At 46.7% G+C, this 17,557-nt stretch overlaps 1 protein-coding gene across 2 annotated transcripts in view; it reads right to left on the bottom strand.

Annotated features, from left to right (window-relative positions):
- The window catches only part of LOC144889522 (uncharacterized), a 37,538-nt gene extending 32,188 nt beyond the window's left edge, over window positions 1-5,350 (bottom strand). For both annotated transcript variants that reach the window (XM_078770082.1, XM_078770081.1), the window contains exon 1: window positions 5,166-5,350. The gene's annotated coding sequence lies outside the window, so the exon portion shown is untranslated. The remainder of the gene's footprint in view (window positions 1-5,165) is intronic.
- Window positions 5,351-17,557: the final 12,207 nt, after the last annotated feature.

Here is a 17,557-nt window from a genome sequence, read left to right as displayed (position 1 = left end):
TACCCACCATACCCAGTCATACCCTGCTGCTCCTGGACTCCGTGTCCTTTCCTCCTGACAAGGTGGAAAAGTTTCTGTCAACCCTCGACTCTGATTCTGCAACTGGACCCGACGGCATCAGCCCACGGGTCCTAAAATCCTGCTCTGCTGCTCTATCTCACCCTCTCTCTGTTCTCTTCACCCTCTCTTTTGCTCAAGGTCAACTGCCATCTGCTTGGAAATCAGCCAACATCACCACTTTGCACAAAAAAGGTGCAAAAACAGATCCTAGCAACTACAGACCAATCAGCCTTCTCCCAATTATCAGCAAAGTCATGGAATCCATCATTGCTTCGGATATGAAATCTTTCCTCTTCTCCAATGGCTTGATCTCTGATCATCAATTTGGTTTCAGACCAGGTCACTCTACTCTGGACATGCTGCTTCTGCTGTCTCAACAATGGATGGAGGTCCTCAATGCCAAACAGGAAATTAGAGCTGTCTCCCTCGACATATCACGTGCCTTCGACACGGTCTGGCACCCCGCTCTGCTCACCAAACTCTCCTCCTTTGGTATCCATGGAAATCTCCACGCATGGCTGGCGGACTTCCTCTCTAGTCGTCGTCAACGTGTGGCCCTGAATGGGTTTCTCTCATCTCCTCTTCCTGTTCAGGCTGGAGTTCCCCAAGGCAGTGTTCTGGGCCCCGTGCTTTTTCTGGTCTTCATCAATGATCTCTCTGACTCTCTCGAAAATCCTCTCTATCTCTTTGCTGATGACTCCACTCTCTGCCGCTCCATTCCTCTTCCCTCAGATCGGCAGTCTGCTGCCTCCTCACTCTCTGAAGACCTGGACAAAATCACAGACTGGTCAAACAAGTGGAACATGTCTTTCAATCCTGACAAATCTCACACTCTTACTATGTCTCTCCGAAAAGATCGACTGGACAACCCTCCCATCTACTTTCTCAACAATCCTCTCCAAGAAGTTCTGTCGCTCAAGATTTTGGGTCTCACTATCTGCCATGATCTTTCTTGGGAAAACCACATTTCCAAGCTGGCCTCCAAAGCCAGTCGCCGACTGGGCATCCTCCGTCGTGCGAAGTCCTTCCTCGGCACACCTGAGCTCCTCACCACATACAAGGCTTTCATCCGCAGCTCAATGGAATACTGTTCTCCCCTATGGGCCGGTGCTCCTGCCTCACACCTAGCTCGGCTTCACGCTGTTGAAACCAAAGCTTTCAGAATTATTGGAACCTCCCGCGATGAAGCTATCTCTGAGGGCCTTTCACTCACTCACCACAGGCAGGTAGGTGGTCTTTCTGTCTTCTACCGACTCCTCTCCGGCCTTGCACCCCCAGCTCTCTCTGTGCTCTGTCCCCCAAATATTCCTACAGGTCGCACAAGATCTGCCAGCAACCCTCTGATGGTTAAACTGCCGAAATCTCGGCTCTCTGCTCACCTTCACTCTTTCATTCCTCTTTTCTCCCGCCTCTGGAACAAACTCCCTCACTCCCTTCAATCCCACTCCTCCCTCCAGGTCTTTAAAAACAGCTGTTCACCACCATCTCTTATCTTCCCCCATCCAAAACCTTGATCTTTTCTACCCCCGCTAATTTCACCCCAGATCCACCTTGTTTGAAATTCCAACTTCTTTCCTGGAAGTCCTGGCAGTGTCCATATGTTTTATACCTCTCCCACCGCCCCCTTCCCATGCCCCCCCCCCCCCAAAGCCCTCGCCCTCTCTCAGATCTCTCGATGTCTCCATGTCTCTCGGTCCCTGCTCTCAAATGTTGTGTTTGTGTCCTTCCCCCTCTCTCCCCATCTTGTCTACCGCTCCCGATGTTATATGTTTTATGTGTCGGTTTGTCTTTCTGTGTGATTAATGTTCGCTCTTTCACGAGCCTCGATCTTGTATACAAAAAAAAAAAAAAAAAAAAAAAAAAATCCACAACCTCGATCATGGATCCACATCAATTGATGGTAAATCAGTGGATCCACAACCTCAGTTGCATCCAGGCAGTCAGTCAACCCATCATTGCAACATCACTTATTCCAACTTTACTCGCAATAGGATTTAATGTGTTATCATATATTTATAACTTTCCTTACACACTCTATAATATGATAATATCATTAAATCATTCACATCTTACCCTTAAATACATCAATCGACCAAACAGCATGACCACACCACCTACCTTTCTATCAAACTCTATTTCGAATGTTCAAAATGTCATTTATAACGGTTTTTGGCATGGTGCCGTATCCTAGCAACCACTGATTCCTAGCAACATTAATTTGTAGTATATTTAATTATTATATTGTACTGTATTTACATAAAGATCTCATGAATAATATTATATTGTACTGTACTTGTATTATATTGTACTGTAATATAACATTATATTGTACACTTCGAATGTTCAAACTGTCATTTATAACGGTTTTTGGCATGCTGCCGTATCCTAGCAGCCACTGATTCTTAGCAACATTGATTTGTAGTATATTTAATTATTATATTGTACTGTATTTACATAAAGATCTCATGAATGATATTTTTACTATTCGTATTGTATTTCACTAATTCGATTTGGTGTCGTTTTGTGATTTTAAAGAAAACTTGTTTTAAACTACCAACTGCAGCTCCCTGCGCTAACATACGTCTGACTAGTTGTTGTAATTTATTGACCAGTTCAGAGCTGTGTGTGGTTGCTCTCACAGTCCTAATTATTTCACCTGCAACCGTACCATAAAATAGCTTTTTAGGAATGTTGCTGTCGAAGAAAGGCATTCGGACAATGTGGAATGGAAATGCATCTCGTTTATCAAATAATTTGGTGTGAAATTTATTATTATGGATGTCAATTTGTAATTCTAAAAAGGAAACTGAAGTGGAAGTTTGGTTTTCCTTTTTAAATTCAAGTTATTTTGGATAAATATCATCATGAAGCTGCTCAAATATAAATCCATCATTAATTGCCAACAAATCATCAATGAACCTGAAGATGTTTCCGCATCTTCGTGCAGTTGTTAGTTTATTCCTGCACATGTTCTGGACCCAATCAAACTCGTACATGTGCAGAAACAAATTTGTAAAGAAAGGGGCCGGATCTGAACCCATGGGTATGCCCACTGTCTGCTGGAGCATCTTGTTGCCAAATGTAAAGAAACTGTTGTTCAGCAGAAATCGAATACTTTCTTTGAGTTTACTTTTTGAAAAACTGCATGAATATTGATTATCCTTTACAGACCAGTGTGCTCTGTTTTGATATACATTAATGTATACTCGATTACCTCCTGCAAATGCTTTATGTATTGTACTGTATCTGTCCAATGCGGTTACCAGCTTGTCATGTGGAATGTTTGCATACAATGTGGAAAAATCAAAGGTTGAAAGACATTTTGCTTTACCCTTGTTGTTAATGTTATGGATACTGTCGATTACCGGTTTGGAATTGTCAATGATCCAGAATTTCTTAATACCAGAATAAAACTGCACTTTTTCATGGTAGTTTTTGAAGCATTTATAGATTAGTTTCATTGCCGCTGTAATACTGCCCGACAAAGGTTTCAAAATACATTCTCTACTTGCGATGATGAACCTCATCTTACAAGGGTGTTTATGCATTTTTGGGATGCAGTAAATGAATGGTAATTTATGGTGTTTATCCGGAACTCGCAGTCTTCTCACCGTTGAGTGCTTTGTCTGGTGTTGTATCAAGTCTGTTTTGTTATCGTTACTTATTTTTTAGGTCTTTGAAATTCCCGTGTCTAAGCCCAATTCTTCCAAAAGTGTTTGAATGTAGAATGTTTTACATACAAATGCAATATTATTATTTGCTTTGTCAATTGGAACAATAATATATTGTGTTTGAAGCTGTTTTAAACAATCACGTGTCTCTGGATTGTTTAAAATTGCCTTCACACACACACACACACACACACACACACACACACACACACACACACACACACACACACACACACACACACACACACACACACACACACACACACACACACACACACACACACACACACACACACACACACACACACACACACACACACACATATATACATATACACACACACACACACCAGAAGCCCCTTTCTAATAAAAAGTCACCCTTTTTTGACAAAACTGTGCATTTAAAAAAAAGAGAAGTTTGTTTTTTATTTTGTATTTAGTCCAATGTGGTGAGGGCTTGTCGGGCTGTCCGTTCTGCTCGCATTCATTCTTGGGGAAAATGCCAATTTGATTCATGCAGCTGCATGAAGAAGTGACGTGATACATGAATGTATTTCATTTGCCAGATGTCGGGCGCCCCTTTATGTGAACTTCGTAACCTAATCTAGACACTAGACTAGAGCATTACTTGGTTCCTCCTAATAACATGAGGGTAGTCCAGCATGTACACGAATTTTTTTGAATGTCCCTTCTTTTCTGTGGTTTGCCACATGGCACGTACCATATAGAGGGGCCTTTTATATGGTTTGCCACATGGCACGTACCATATAGAGGGGCCTTTTATATGCCCCTGGCATTTTGCCCAAGAATATAAATATAAATACACATTAAGTGAATGTTGAAAATTGATGATTTATGTCACGTGACCGAAGACCTGTTGCCTCAAAAAAAAAAACACTTCCAGTTTGGCGCGCCGCTGATGCAGTGCCCCCTGTTTCCGGGAGCCTCGTGCTCATTTTGCCGACTTCAAAAGGAGGACGAGCTGACTCAACCTACCTGGTGTTATTTTAACGGCGTGACCCTAACATCTTAAACTAAAGCAGCCACATTAAACATGAAGCCAACACCAGTATTAGTTTCACAAGGAACGAAGTAGAACGACACTCGGATCGCACAAACCTCCAACAGGATAAACAGGTAACGTTTTGTATCCACTGATAGACCGGATCTGGATTCGGACCTGAACCTAAATCTAATCAGCTTCTTCTTCTTCTTCTCCTCCTCCTCCTCCTCCTCCTCCTCCTCCTCCACCCAACTCATCCCCTCGTTTCGTCATAATCCATCCACATCTCTTTGTCATATCGTGCTGTGTATAATCACAATGTTCGCCCGATCTCTCTATTAGTATTAATATTATGAAGAATCGCTTCAAATGATCGTTTTACAGAATATATTTCTCAGTATTAAAGATAAAATGAGAAACTCCGAACAAACCTTTTCCTCAGAAGTTCCGACCCGATCACTGATTCAGCCGCTTGTGGAAAAGGACACGGAGCCGATGTCAGTTCAAGCAAGCCATGGTCCACGTGCAGCCCGGAAGTGACGCCGGAAGTACATCCCCACCTTATTACCATGCATGCCATAATCACCCACCAGGCGGTGTATGCGTAATGTAACAAGTTAACATCCGTAACAACGTCCGTGACGTGCAAACTTCCATTGTACATTGTACATTTGTATAATACATTGTATATTTACATTACAACACAAGTTTCATCGAATCTAATAATCATGTGCTTCCCTGTGAAATGATCAATGTAAAATCATATCCGACATTATGTGACGTAACACTGAATTTGAGGTAGAAATTATGAGATAATCAATTGATATTTCCCCCTTTTATAATTAAAATAATTAATTGATATTCCGCGTTTTTTTATTTATTTATTGATATCAAATAAATGTGACACTCCCCACGATGACTACGTGTACCGACATTCGTGTTTTGTTAAAAAGGATTCCTAAAACTTGCCTTCCTTTTTACCAGGTAACAAGCTCGTTTTTAGCTCACCTGGACCTCAGTCCAGTAAACTTATCGATCGAGCAGTGTCCATCCATCGGTGTGTGTGTGTGTGTGTGTGTGTGTGTGTGTGTGTGTGTGTGTGTGTGTGTGTGTGTGTGTGTGTGTGTGTGTGTGTGTGTGTGTGTGTGTGTGTGTGTGTGTGTGTGAGAGAGTCAGTGTGAATGAAGTGAGTCAGTGAGTGAGTGGGTCTAAGAGACATTCAGAGTGAATCAGTGAGTCAGTCAGTCATTGAGAAGTCAGTGAGCGAGTCAGTGAGGCAGACAGTGAGTGCATTGTGTGAGTCAGTCATTGAGTTGAGTGAGTCAGTGTGAGTCAATGAGTGTGCATGTGAGTGAGTGAGTGGGTGTACAGTCACGAGAAAAAGTAAGTACACTCCATGTAAAGTTTTGACTTTTTCAACATATTTCAACGTACAGCTATTTGATCTTCATTTCAACAATATTGATAGATAAAGGTGATATAATATAACAAATATCATGAAACATTTACATTTTGTATCCATTATAATTTAAATAAACATAAATGCAAATTTCGCATGTGGAAAAAGTAAGTACACCCTTGGCTCTAATAGGTGGTATTGACCCCTTTGGCAGAAACAACCTCAAGTAGGCGTTTCTTATAACTGTCTACCAGTCTCTGACATCGACTGGGAGAAATTTTTGCCCACTCCTCCATGCAGAATTCTTTCAGCTGTGCGATGTTTGAGGGGTTTCTTGCATGCACAGCTCGTTTCAAATCCCCCCACAACATCTCGATGGGATTTAGATCCGGGCTTTGACTTGGCCATTCCAGAACCCTCCATTTCTTTCTTTTCAGCCATTCCTTGGTGGATTTACTGGTATGTTTAGGGTCATTGTCATGTTGCAAGGTCCACCTTCGGTTGAGCTTCAACTTTCCGACAGATGGCATCACATTATCGTCAAGCACCCTCTGGTACAATGAAGAATTCATAGTGGATTATATGATGGTGAGCTGCCCATGCCCTGATGCAGCAAAGCTGCCCCAAACCATAATATTTCCACCACCATGCTTTACAGTTGGTATCAGGTTCTTGTGTTCAAATGCTATCTTTGGTTTTCGCCAAACATGTCTTCTGGTACTGTGGCCAAATAGCTCTACCTTTGACTCATCTGTCCAGAGCACATTGTTCCAGAGGTGCTGGTCTTTGCCTAGGTGTTCATTTGCAAACTTTTGTCTTGCCCGATGTTCTTTCTGGACAGTAAAGGTTTCCTCCTGGCACACCTCCCATGTAGATCAAATTTGTGCAGCTTCTTTTTGATGGTAGACTCGTGCACTTTGACATCAACAGTGGCAAGAGCTACCTGATGACATTCTGTGGTTCTTAGAGACTTCTTTCAGCATCTTGCAGTCTGCTCTCGGGCTGAACTTGCTGGGTCGGCCTGGCCTGAACAAGTTGGCAGTTGTTTGGAATCTTCTCAACTTGTAGATGATCTTCTGGACAGTCGAATGATTGATTTCAAATTGTTTGGAGATCTTTTTAAATCCCTTCCCAGACTCGTAGGCATCTATAACCTTCTTTCTGAAGGCATCAGAGACCTCTTTTGATCTGGGCATGGTGATGCCGCACACTTCAACAACAAAGAGAAAACCAAACTAAATGTCTGAGGTTTAAATAAGACAGGTTCCTCCAAGATCCTCTCTGATGATGTTCTCATCATTTGCACCTGAGCTGGTGCACCTGATTCTAATTTTAGGTATTTGAAGTATTGATAAATGTTGGAGTGTACTTACTTTTTCCACATGCGAAATTTGCATTGATGTTTATTTAAATTATACAATGGACTACAAAATGTAAATGTTTCATGATAGTTGTTATATTATATCACCTTTATCTATCAGTATTGTGGAAATGAAGATCAAATAGCTGTATGTTGAAATATGTTGAAAAAGTCAAAACTTTACATGGGGTGTACTTACTTTTTCACGTGACTGTAAGTGAGACAGTCAGAGAGTATGTGATGAAGTCAGTCAGTGAGTCAGTGAGTATGAGTTGTTGTGTGAGTGAGTTGTCACTTAGTCAGTGGGTGAGTGAGTGATTCACAGTGAGTGAGTGTATATGTGAGTGAGTCAGTCAGTCAGTGTGTGGTCAGTCAGGCAGAGGTGGATTAACATTTTTTGGGGCACTGGGCACAAACCCTGGGCACAAACCACTGATCTTTACAAAACCTCACCAAATCATAGAGTTGGCCATGTGGAAAAACAAACCCATTGATTTTGAGGTCAAAAGGTCAGGATAGGCCAAAGGTCAACAATATTAGCAGATTTCTAAAATCCTCAATTTTTATCCGATTCACTTGAAATTTAAAGAAGATTTGCATACCAGGAGAATGAATTCAGCCACCTATTTTCTGTCAACATAGGCCAAAAGGTCAACATCAGCCAAAGGCCAACAACTTTTTCAGGGATTTCCCAATTATCGTTCCATGCACGACAGATTTCTTGTTTCTGTTTTTGAATTGCCCACAAGTTACAATTCCAACCTGATCGTCATGAAACGTTACCAAGTTGTAGAGGCAGTCACAAGTGAGAAGCCTATTGATTTTTTTTAGGTCAATGGTCACCTTGAGGTCAAATTTTTAAAACCTGCACTGGCCCTGCATTGCCCTCTCTCCACCACACCCCCAGGAATACCTCTGGCTATGGCTTCCCCTTGGCTCCCAACTCTTGTTCATATATGTGTGTTGTACCGTCCACCAAACAGTGATGACTCCATCTACATCTCACTGTCTGATAATATGGACCAACTTCTATCTACTCATCCTAACTCTCTCTTCCTCATATGTGGTGATTTCAATTGTCACCATACCAGTTGGTTGGGTGTGGGTTCCTCTCTCACCAGCCATGGCTCCTCAGCAAAGGACTTCTGTGACTCAATGGGACTGACACAATCTGTCAATTTCCCGACCCGGATCTCAGTCAACGGAGCATCTTATCTTCTGGACTTGGTTATGACTAACTTCCCTGAAAATGTCTGCTGCTCTTCTGCTCCAATCGGCTCATCTGATCATGTGCTTGTTAAAGTGGACATCTCTCTGACCATTCTCAGGGAGCCCCCTCAGCGTCGACAAGTCTGGCATTTCACTCAGGCCAACTGGCACGGTCTTCAAGCAGCCATCAATCATCTGGACTGGTCTCCCATCTCCACCGCCTCTGACATCAACTCATCCTGGGAATTCTTCCAAAGTAAATTGCTCGCTCTCTCATGCAAAGATTTATCCCGTCTCGTCTTCAGTTGTCATACTCTTCCTCCCATCCATGTTACATGGAATCTTGTGGTGAGGCTGTTGCCCAGGAACAACTTGCCTTTGTCTCCTGGAAAACAAATCCAATGGAAGGATATCTCATTTCCTTTCACAAAGCCCGAAACAAGTGTGTGTCCACCCTCAGGAGAGCCAGGAAACAATATCTCTCCGTTCTCAAGACCGAACACTCTTATCTGTCTCCCTCTTCCAAATCCTGGTGGCGTCTGGTCAAATCTGTTTCTGGTGTTTGTTCCTCCTCCATCCCCTCCATTAACCCCTCAAATGGCTACACAGCTGACTCCGCATGTGAAAAAGCTGAATGCGTCAACTCTGTGTTTGCCTCTAAATCTTGTGTCCCAAACCCATCCCTCTCTGTACCCACCGTACCCAGTCGTGCCCAGCTGCTCCTGGACTCTGTGTCCTTTCCTCCTGACAAGGTGGAAAAGTTTCTGTCAACCCTCGACTCTGATTCTGCAACTGGACCCGACGGCATCAGCCCACGGGTCCTAAAATCCTTTTCTTCCGCTCTTTCACTCCCTCTCTCTGTTCTCTTCACCCTCTCTTTTGCTCAAGGTCATCTGCCATCTGCTTGGAAATCAGCCAACATCACCGCCTTACACAAAAATGTGGAAAAACAGATCCTAGCAACTACAGACCAATCAGCCTTCTCCCAATTATCAGCAAAGTCATGGAATCCATCATTGCTTTGGATATGAAATCTTTCCTCTTCTCCAATGGCTTGATCTCTGATCATCAAATTGGTTTCAGACCAGGTCACTCTACTTTGGACATGCTGCTTCTGCTGTCTCAACAATGGATGGAGGTCCTCAATGCCAAACTGGTCATGAGGGCTGTCTCCCATGACATATCACGTGCCTTAGATACGGTCTGACACCCAGCTCTGCTCACCAAACTCTCCTCCTTTGGTATCCATGGAAATATCCACGCATGGCTGGCGGACTTCCTCTCTAGTCATAGTCAACATGTGGCCCTAAATGGGTTTCTCTCATCTCCTCTTCCTGTTCAGGCTGGAGTTCCCCAAGGCAGTGTTCTGGGCCCTGTGCTTTTTCTGGTCTTCATCAATAATTTCTCCGACTCTCTTGAAAATCCTCTCTATCTCTTTGCTGATGACTCTACTCTCTGCCGCTCCATTCCTCATCCCTCAGATCGGCAGTCTTCAGCCTCCTCATGCTCTGCAGACCTGGACAAAATCAAAGACAGGGCAAACAAGTGGAACATGTCTTTCAATCCTGACAAATCTCACACTCTTACGATGTCTCTCCGAAAAGACCGTCTGGACAACCCTCCCAACCACTTTCTGAATAATCCTCTCCAAGAAGTTCTGGCACTCAAACTTTTGGGTCTCACTATCTGCCATGATCTTTCCTGGGAAAACCACATTTCAAATCTGGCCTCCAAAGCCAGTCGCCGACTGGGCATCCTCCGTCGTGTGAAGTCCTTCCTTGGCACACCTGAGCTCCTCACCACATACAAGGCTTTCATCCTCAGCTCAATGGAATACTGCTCTCCCCTCTGGGCTGGTGCTCCTGCCTCACACCTAACTCGTCTTCACGCTGTTGAAACCAAAGCCTTCAGAATCATTGGAATCTCCCACGATGAAGCTACCTCCGAGGGCCTTTCACTTACTCACCGCAGGCAGGTTGATGGTCTTTCTCTCTTCTACCGACTCCTCTCCGGTCTTGCTCCTCCAGCTCTCTCTGGGCTCTGTCCCCCAAATATTCCTGCAGGTCGCACAAGGTCTGCCTGCAACCCTCTTATTGTTAAACTGCCAAAATCAAGACTCTCTGCTCACCTTCACTCCTTCATTCCTCTTTTCTCCCGCCTCTGGAACAAACTCACTCACTCTCTTCAATCCCACTCCTCCCTCCAGGTCTTTAAAACAGATGTTCACCACCATCTCTTATCTTCCCCCATCCAAAACCTTGATCTTTTCTACCCCCGCTAATTTCACCCCAAATCCACTTTTTTTGAAATAACAACTTCCTTCCTGGAAGTGCTTGGTGTCCTTGTGTTTATACTTCTCCCACCCCCCCCCCCCCCCTCCCACACCCTTCCCACGCCGCCTCCCCCCAAGCCCTCTCCCTCTCACACATTCCCGATGTCCCTGCTCTCAAATGTTGTGTTTGTGTCCTGCCCCATCTCTCCCCATCTTGCATAAATTAGCAACGTGGAAAAAAAATCACAGAACAGCAGGTTTTAAAATAAAGTGCGAGTTTTAATTTCTCTTGGGCTTTTTCTGGTGTGGTGACTTCCAAGAGCATGTTTTTAAAAGTGTGAGTTTTGATTTTTGTTTGGCTTTTTCATGGTGTGGTGATTACCAACATGGCAGCGGATGACTTCAGCGTTTTCAGCAAACCAATGATCCAGTTATATTTAGATTTGTGAATCCACTTCATATCGAGACGTGCACAATGAAGTCATTATTTACCACTTTATAATCATCATTGGCCAATTTTTTAAACGTTTTTAAAATCAGTTGAAGTCAAATTTTCGAATCGGCCCAGCACTACAGTATTAACAGACGAAACAATCACAAGTTTGTAGGCAAAAAATAAATATTTTATAAACTCATGGTCTGATATGCAAATGTCTTGCAACGTTGTGATGTCTGGATGTCTTCAAGTTCAGAATCAATACCAGGTCACCAAACATGAAACCTTGCAATAGCTTCTTTTTTTTTTTTTTTTTTTTTTTTTTTTGTATACAAGATCGAGGCTCGTGTAAGAGCTAACATTAATCACAAAAAGACAAAAAGACAAGGTCTGCCTGCAACCCTCTTATTGTTAAACTGCCAAAATCAAGACTCTCTGCTCACCTTCACTCCTTCATTCCTCTTTTCTGCCGCCTCTGGAACAAACTCACTCACTCTCTTCAATCCCACTCCTCCCTCCAGGTCTTTAAAACAGCTGTTCACCACCATCTCTTATCTTCCCCCATCCAAAACCTTGATCTTTTCTACCCCCGCTAATTTCACCCCAAATCCACTTTTTTTGAAATAACAACTTCCTTCCTGGAAGTGCTTGGTGTCCTTGTGTTTATACTTCTCCCACCCCCCCCCCCCCCCTCCCACACCCTTCCCACGCCGCACCCTTTCAACACCCTTTCATCATAATACCAGGATGGGTTCTATGTAGTTCAGAGACCAACCTCTCTCTCCCCTGTTTTGGCATGATGACACATCTGCCCCAAACTAGGCAATCTGATTGGACAGGTAGCTCATCTCTTCGACGTGAATATGGTTTGTACTCCGAGTCTGGTATGCCGGACCAATCGCCAGTCATAATGCAACGCTTGACGACAGACAACACAGGATCTCTGTTAGACCACAACCTAACTTGAGCAGCAGTGACCGGAGAGCTGTCACTCTCAAATGCATTCATAGCCAATACAAGGTCAGCGGGTTGAGGAGTCTTGTTGCGATCAGCAGCAGGCACCGGCAGTCGACTCAGTGCATCAGCACAATTCACAGTGCCAGGCCTGTAACGAATAGTATAATTATAAGCAGACAACATCAAGGCCCACCGTTGAACACGTGATGACGCATTGGTGTTGATGCCCTTGTTCTCTGAAAACATGAAAGTGAGCGGTTTGTGGTCGGTTTCAAGCTCAAACTTACGACCAAACAGACACTGATGCCTCTTGGTTACCCCAAACACAAAGCCTAAAGCTTCTTTATCAATCATACCATAGGCTTATTCGGCTTTCGTCAAGGTTCTGGAAGTGAACGCAACAGGATGTAACTTGCCCGACTCATTGGCTTTTTGCAATACACAGCCAACCCCAGAGGCACTGGCATCACATGACAATACAAGACACTTACATGGATCATAAAGAACAAGCAACTTGTCAGAACACAACAGACCTTTAGCTTCCTTGAAGGGATCATCCTGAGCCTTCCCCCAAACCCAATTTTTCCTTTCCGAAGTAGCTGATGCAAGGGTTCCTGTGCTCACCTGTGGCAACAAACTGCCAAAATGGTTTAGCAAACCCAAGAAGGAACGTAATTGTGACACATTTTCTGATATGGGCTCGTTCTTGATTGCTTCAACTTTGATCACACGGCATGATTCCAGCGGCACTGACTCTTCTGCCTTGGAACACCACTTCAGGCGACATAAACATGCATTTCTCACATTTCAGTCTGAGCCCTACTTTGTCCAAATGACACAGAACTTCGTCCAGGTTACTGAGGTATTCTGTAGTGTTGCAGCCCGTGATCAGGATGTCGTCCTGGAACGTGGCAGTTTTTGGCACAGATTTCAATAGACTCTCTATGTTTCTTTGAAAAATGGCTGCTGCTGAACGGATTCCAAAAGGACAGCAATAGTAGATGAACAGCCCTTTGTGAGTGGTGATGCACGTGAGTTTGCTTGACTTCTCATCCAGCTCTTGTGTCATGCAGGCAGGTGTTAGATCCAACTTGGTGAAGGACTTCCCACTGGCTAATATCAAAAACAGGTCAGCCGCTTTGGGCAGTGGATACTGATCCTGTATGGAGTGGTGATTTATGGTCACCATGTCATCCCCGCAGATCCTCACTGCTCCACCGCTTTTCAACACAGGAACAATTGGACTGGCCCATTCATTTAACTCAACAGCAGAGATGACCCCCTCATTCTGGAGTCTCTCAAGTTCACACTCGGTCTTTTATCCCGACCTTTACAATAGATGGGCCGCACTTCCGGATTCAGATGAATTTTAACTTTCATCCCCATGAAGGAACAAATTCCTGGCTCAAAAAGAGATGGAAATTTATCCAACACTTGAGCACAACCAGGAGCCTCCACTGTACACAGCTTTTTGATCACATGCCAGTTCAACTTTATGCTCTTAAGCCAGTTCCGCCCGAACAATGTAGGGCCATTGCCCGGAACAACCCACATGGCCAGTTCATAAAGTACACCATCATAAGACACACTGAGTGCTGTGCTGCCAAGCACCGGAACAATTTCCTTTGTTTAATTCCGAAATTTGGCCCTCACCTGGGTCAATTTAGGCTGGCGGCCTCACAGCCCCTCAGCTTGTCAAATGTTTTCTTGCTCATAATCGACTAACTCACCCCTGTGTCCACTTCCATTGATACCTGCTTGCCATTTCGTTGAAGATCAACTGTTATTGGTGTGGGGCCGCCAGAAATCGTATGCAACTCATACTCCCCATCATGCAGCAATGACTCATCAGCACCAGCGACATTCTCGGCATCATCCACGTGATGGGCGGTGGCAGTACCATCACCACTGCTGGACTGGAGACACCTCTTTTGAAGATGCCCAATCGTGCCACATCCGTTGCATGTGTGCCGTTTGAAACGGCACTGGTGAGCCACATGATTCGCACCACAACGCCAACACATGTTCTTAGGGCCTCTCACCACCAAGGAAGCAGGTTTCGAAAACACAACTGGTCCAGGCGCACTGCGCAGCCTGAAACGAGGATATAGCAATCTTATTTACAGTATTTGCACTCGAAGCGTTCTGCCCTTTTGACGAGATCTCCTTCAGGTTTTCAGCAGTTGTCACACACGCCTGTGCAATCTTCACCGCTCTTCCCAGGTCAAGGTAGTCTTCTTGAGCAATAAGTTTTCGCAAGATGACATCGTGATTTACCCCAATCACAAAGAAATCTCGGAGCATGTCATCAAGTACAGCACCAAATGGACATGGCTCTGTTAAACGGCGCAGATCAGCAACAAAGCCGGGACTGTCCTGATCCTCCCGTCGAGTGTGTGTGTAAAACTTGTACCTTGATATGATGAGACCAGCTTTCGGCTTGAAGTGTAGCTTGACAAGCTCACAGAGTTCCTCATAGGAAAGGTCGGTAGGTCGCCGTGGTGACAGCAGGTTTTTGATGAGTCCGTACACCTTCTGCCCGCACACAGTCAACAACACAGCACGACGACGGACGGCATCACCAGCGACCGCCATGTTGTTGGCTACAAAGTACTGGTCCAGCCTCTCCACAAAACCCACCCAATCCTTCCCATCAGAGTATTATTGGAGAATGCCGATAGTCGCCATGGAGACACCAACGGTTCTTCACCTCGTCACCACTTGTAATGTCTGCAAGCAGGAAGAATCAGACCAATGAAGGCACTCAACTTTAGGTCCGCTTTATTAGCATTGCACTCAGCTCCACGTTCCTGGTCCGGTGTGTCGCGCATGCGCATACCAGACTCACGTACGTCACACTTTCTTTGTGGCAGGCTCCTCTTCGTGGGTGGCTCCTCTTTGTGGAACGCTCCTCTTTGTGGGTAGATTCTCTTTGTTGGTGGTTTCTCTTTGTGGGAAGCCCCTCTTTGTGGGAGGCTCCTCTTTGTGGGTGGTTTCTCTTTGTGGGTGGTTTCTCTTTGTGGGTAGCTTCTCTTTGTGGGTAGCCACTCTTTGTGGGAAGCCCCGCTTTGTGGGAGGCTCCTCTTTGTGGATGGTTTCTCTTTGTGGGTGGCTTCTGTTTGTGGGTAGCCCCTCTTTGTGGGTCGCCCCTCTTTGTGGGTGGCTCCTCTTTGTGGGTGGTTTCTCTTTGTGGGTAGCTCCTCTTTGTGGGAAGCCCCTCTTTGTGGGTGGCTTCTCTTTGTGGGCACCCCCTGCACTCCTGCAAGTTAGATCAGGAATTTGTAATTTGTTCAGGATGCCGGCGATAGTTCGCCAACTCTTCACGGAGACCGTGGGATCTTTAACGTACACCAACTTATGTCGTCAGACGGGATTCCCGTTTAACGTGCATCCGAGGGACGGTACGCACATTGATGAGTCACCCTAACCTGTTGTTGAAGAACATACAATCAGGTTCAGAGTAAAATTGATTGACAAGAGTTGAAACAGCAAAGAGATTTTTTTATCCCGACGGGAGGACGCTTTCCTGCGTCCTCCCATCGTCTGCCAACGGGAGGACGCAGGAAAGCTTGGTGGGCGCGGACGGGCACCTGGTGGTACCCCCGAATCAGGTCCACTTTTGAAAAAATGGTCCGCCCCGCCAACCGGGCGGAAAAATCCTGGATGTGCGGGACGTGGTACCTGTCGGGGGTAGTGGCGTCGTTGAGGCAGCGGTACTCACCGCATGGCCACCATCCGCCTCCCGGCTTCGGGACGATGTGCAGCGGCGAGGCCCAGGTGCTGTCGGAGCGCCGCACGATGCCGAGGCGCTCCAGCACGGCGAACTCGGCCTTGGCGACAGCGAGTTTGGCTGGGTCGAGACGGCGAGCTCAGGCGTACACCGGAGGGCCCATAGTGGGAATGTGATGCTCGATGCCGTGACGCACCGTGATGGCCGAAAACGTCGGTCGCGTGAGGGCCGGGAACTCCGCGCGGAGACGCGCGAAGTCGTCTGCCAACGGGAGGACGCAGGAAAGCTCGGTGGGCGCGGAACGGCTCAAGGCACACGCCAGCGAGCTGAAAGTTTCGGCGTTGACGAGACGCCGACGTTTAACGTCGACCAGCAGCCCATGGGGGCAAAGGAAATCGGCCCCGAGCAAAGCCATGGGGACGTCCGCGGTCACGAACTCCCAGCGAAAGAGCTGGCGGCCGAAGCGGAGGGCGACGGTGCGTGGGCCGAAGGTGCGGATGGCGGAGCCATTGGCCACGATTAAGGAGGGGCCGCAAATGGTGGCCCGCCTGTCCTCCGCCGAAGCGGGAATGACGCTCAGCTGAGCGCCGGTATCGCAGAGAAAACGCCGCCACGATGCTTGGTCCGCGATGAATAGCAGGTTTCCGGAACGGCCGGTGCTCATGGCTGGTACTGAGCGCCGGCCCGACCGTTTCCCGACTTGCCGAACGTGCACGGGGGTCGACTTGATCGGGCCTGCCGCCCGAACCTGGCATGGAAATAACACCAGGCCAGGTCTGGCGGGGGCTCCGGGCGACGCAGCGTCGCCGCTGCCAGTCGCGCCAGCCCGGCAGCCTCCGGGAAGGAAGCTGCGTCGCGGGCGTCAGGCAGGTGGGTGGGAAACTGCACCACGGGCGCCGACTGGGTGGCGGGCGGGCTCCCGGCAGCCACCCCGACGAGCTGGCTCGCCGCTCCGACGAGCTGGCTTGCCGAATCGATCTTGTCGGCCTCCCTGGCGAGGTCGCGGGGGTTCGCGATGGTCGTGCTTGCCAGGGCGACCCGGACCTGGGCTGGGAGCTGGCGGAGAAAAAGCTCTCGGAAAAGGAAATCCGAGGGGTGCTCGCCGAGCAACGCGAGCATGTAGTCCATACGTTCGGACGGGCGCGTATCGCCGAGCTCAGGAAGGTCGAGCAGGCGTCGTGAGCGTTCAGCCGGGGCGAGGGCGAAAGCGCCCAGAAGAAGTGCCTTAATGGCGTCGTACTTGCCGTCAGTGGGTGGGCTCTGGAGGAGGCTCAGGCAGCGGGCGGCGGTCACGGAGCCGAGCACGGCGACCACGTAATGGTATTTCGTGGTGTCCTCCGTAATGCCACGCAGGGCGAACTGGGAGTCCGCCTGAGCGAACCAGACGGCGGCATGTGCTTCCCAGAAAGTGGGCAGTTTGAGGGACACTGCTGTGTCCATCGCGTGTCGTAAACTCAGCG

The sequence above is a fragment of the Myxine glutinosa genome, chromosome 1 (genome assembly GCF_964187855.1).
Source record: "Myxine glutinosa chromosome 1, kmMyxGlut1.1, whole genome shotgun sequence".
NCBI classification, from domain to species: Eukaryota; Metazoa; Chordata; class Myxini; order Myxiniformes; family Myxinidae; genus Myxine; species Myxine glutinosa.
The sequence above is the reverse complement of the archived record's forward strand: the minus strand, read 5'-3'. Positions and strand labels throughout refer to the sequence as shown.